The following is a 4,199-nucleotide window of genomic DNA, read 5'->3' as shown; positions in this document are numbered from 1 at the left end:
CTGTGACTATATCAGTTTCTAGTGCTACATGTGAAATGCCATTTCTCATGTTTGAAAAGATTAAAGGCATATAGGCAGTTCAATGACTGATAATAGGTTCAAAAACTTAGGATTACTTTATATTGAAGAAAATTGCTAAATCGTTAGATCTTGAAGAAGTTGTTGATAAGTTTGCTGCTGCCCACAAGAATAGAAAGATCCTCTTTTAAGTAGAGGCATGAAGCTATAAGTTATTTTCTTTACTTGTAAAAGTGTATTTCTCTGCTTCCACTTAAATCAACCAGCCACACATATTTTAAACGCAGCCATTAAATAACTACGTACTTATATAAGAAGTCAATTGTATTAATGTATCCTAGTTGTTTGAAGTAGTAAATTCTTACATTTTCACCTTAAAACAGTAAAATCATGAACAAAGATGAACACTTCACCTTGAACAAATACATTATATATATATATATATATATATATATATATATATATATATATATATATATATATATATATGTGTGTGTGTGTGTGTGTGTGTGTGTGTGTGTGAATGTATGTATTTATGTAAATAAAATTTTTTATTCATTGGAGACGGCCCCCTTAAAATTTTCTTGGAGCCTTCATTGCCTCCCTGAAATAAACTCTAGCTACGCTACTGTTAGTGTTCCTTTTTAGTAGCGGAAGAGGGCACTGTGGCCTGGTGGCAGAGCGCTTACATCTGGTGCATGGGATCCCTTGTTCGATCCCCGAACAAGTAAGCTTATGGTGGACAACATCGTGTCCGTGGGTTTTCGCGAGCCACTCCCATTTGTTCGCACATTTTCATTCCACCAATTATTCAATCATTCATTTGCCTTAATAATCCGTCTCCCTTAGAGTAATGGGCATAATCGTGGGACGTTAAACTGGAATACAAACAAGTGAAGTGCGTTTAAATTTCAATGCTCTCCCTCCGGAAATCGAACCCAGGACCACGCTCACCACAGGCCTTGCTAGCTATTAGACCAGCGGGGAAGGCTAAAAGAGGTTTTTTATTACTAGTTGTCCCCCCGAAGACCGGCTTACTGTACGCTATAGGTTAAAATTGCTTAACTGTACGTTCCAATTGTTTACATTTAACTTTTTAAATTTGTCCACTAACTTGCGGTTACACGAAAATTAATGATAAATTTAAATATAGCTACGGCCCTTATCTTAATAAAAAAAACAGCAAAGCATACAGTTCATCATTAATATACAGTTTCAATACGTGAATTGAGAGAATATAGTTATAAGTTGCAATTACATCCTCACAATATATTGCTGTAGAAATTCACAAATACGAGTATTAATGCTCAAATCTGAGTATGATTACAGACCTTGTCCTATTTTCAAATGATTAAATTGAAACAATACAGTTTTTAAGTTGGAATTAAATCGTCACAATAGTTTTATAGGCAAGTTAACTGCACGTTAGCGATATCTATTGGTGTCTAAGCATGATTATGATCTATTAAGAATTGGTGTTACTTACAGACTGAGACGTTTCCCTTTTATTCGTAATAAGGATTAATTACGTCAATGAACTTTCCTTACGAAAGTAAATTCAGTTAACGACAAAGATAATTTTGAAAGGGGTTATCTCCAGCTTTAGATAAAAAGAACTTTACTATACTTTTACGAAATTAGCTTATCGAAGTTAAAAACTATAGGTTATTAAGGATTAGCTAGTTCATATAATGGATTCAGTTTCTGGTGTAATTGAAAGTTCTTTTTACCTTTATTAAATTATGTAATTACGTCATTACATTCTAACCATTTAATATTTATTCCATCACTTGCATCATTTTTTGTTTCCCTAAATTGTGAGTTCTAGAAGGAAATTTATATATAAAATTGGCCACCCTGTAAAAAATCTTCACAGCCGGGAGTAGGCGGAGAAACTCAGCAGAAAGGATCGCAAAGACCGAATTCCGTAGGTTTGAAACCTTCTTAAATGCTACCAGCGCGCGGTAATTGATTCGATTTGTCTTTAGTTTGTTTACGAGTATAACATACGCTCCGTATTTGATTCAAAATAAAGGAGCTTTGTATTTTGTTCCTAAAAATCTGTAATGTTGATAATTGGGTGAATACAATGATACAATGCCCCCAGAGTCCTCAATTACATATTCCTGTCTTTTGCTAATCAATTTGACTATTAACAAGCTACTGTTTTGAGCGAGCAGAAAAGGCTCTTTATTTAGGCCAGCCAGAATAAGTAACGCTTTAGATAAATGGATACCATTGTGCTTTCCTAATCCGGCGATCCGGGTTCGATTCTCACCCTCGCCATTTACACTTTTTAAAATGTTTCATTTACAAGGCTGAGCTCCAGTTGGATGCTGCTAAATGAAAGATAATATGCAGTAGAAAAATTTGATGATGATGTAATCCTGTAAAAAAAAAAAAAATAAAATAAAATAAAAAAATAAAAATAAAAATAAATGGAGAAAACGAGTTACAGATTTAATCCTGTTAATAGTTCTATATTTGATATTATTAGTTAATTTCGTGCATTTTAAAATTGTTGTTTATTGACACTATATTCTTCCCTTTTTTCCTTGTCTCAATGTGTAAATTTTCAGAAATGTTTACAAATCAGGAACCCTCAGTTATATTTGCAACCTTACGCTTAATACGGATAAGTCTCAAACTCGTTTGTGTTTTATCGAATTTTGCATTTTTAATATTTACAAATAAATTACTGTATACCCATATTTAGCATTTTCAAAAGTCATTTAACGAAAATGAAATCGGACAAGTTCTTCTTTCGAAGTAGTACCGTATTACGTGTCAATCAGTGGCGCCGGAATCTAGGAGCTCAGGCCCTGTTAGACTCCCAAAATTTTCATTGGGGACTGGGTTCTTCCCCCGAATGATCCATCCATACCTTAATTGATTTGCGGATAGAACTTCTGTTAATAGTTTCAAAACTCAGCGCAAGGCTTTGTGTTTACTTAAAAAATAATCTACTACATATACCGCATAATCTATCTGTATATTATTTGATATGCATATATGTATAGTCATTTGAAGTAAGTTAACTTGTTTATATAATCCTTCGTTTGAGTTAATTATAAGATTATTTAAGTCCCCCGACTGTTATCTTCTCATCGGCGCCTCTGGTGTCCGTATATTTTTTTCTGGTACTGTGCGTGTACTGTGAGTATAAGTATCCAAAGACTCTCTTTTGTCATTTCGTCAGCCAGTGTTTCGCCTCACTCCTGCACAAAAACACTTTACGATTTGTTGTTTTAACAGGTGGGGGCAACTTCATGCTGCTGTTCTAGCTACTCTATCAGGCGTAATTAAACTTGGAGCTGGAGTTAATTGGGTTGCCAAACTCACGGATTTTGTACCTCAAGAATTTATGTGGCTCACTGTACACTATACAGAAAAAAATAGTAATAATAATAATTGTCGTGTTTAACTTAAGTACTAGAGTGTACAAGACAAAATTCTTTTTTTCACTGAAAATCACAATAACACTGTCTGTTCCGCTAACAACTGTAAATTATGTATAATTTTCTTGAAAATATTCAGAAACAAACAATTTCTTCTATTCTTCATATCCAAATGTTTCATAAAATATGTCTTCAATCAAAACTTCGAAATTCCGTATTTTCCAAAAATCCTTGATGATTTACCCGCAATTACGTAGAAACATTGAAACGTAAAAGGGTAAAAATGTAGAAACGTAGGTATATCTATTTCTTCACATTCATCCATAACGTAAAAAATACTGTAAGTATATAACAATTCCATGTACTTAGGTATGTTTGCAATACTAAACATGAGGCAAACACGATGTTCCTCAAAGTTAACCAACTAAGTTCTAAGAGTAATTCTTATAAAAAAAATCTCGTAGAGATGACTAGCTTTTTTTTATCAGTGTGTATGTAAGCTTAGATACCCATCGAATTCATGACTCATCTAATATCAATGAGACCAGTACCAATATTAAATTCGTCTCCAACTACATGGATGTTCCTAAACCAGCATGGATGTTCCTGTGTAATTCACATTCTAACAGCTGTATTCTCTTCTTCTACCCCAAAGGAAAATATATTGGAAGCAAACGCTGATAAATCTCTCAATTCTCTTTCTCGTAGATACAAAAAAAGAAAAAATAAAAGAAAAAAGAAAAACTGAATTTTATTCAAATGGTGTTCAAGAAATTTTCTAGT

Source organism: Thermobia domestica, chromosome 10 (assembly GCF_964235325.1).
Source record: "Thermobia domestica chromosome 10, izTheDome1.hap1.1, whole genome shotgun sequence".
Lineage (NCBI taxonomy): Eukaryota > Metazoa > Arthropoda > Insecta > Zygentoma > Lepismatidae > Thermobia > Thermobia domestica.
This window is presented reverse-complemented; position numbering follows the sequence as displayed.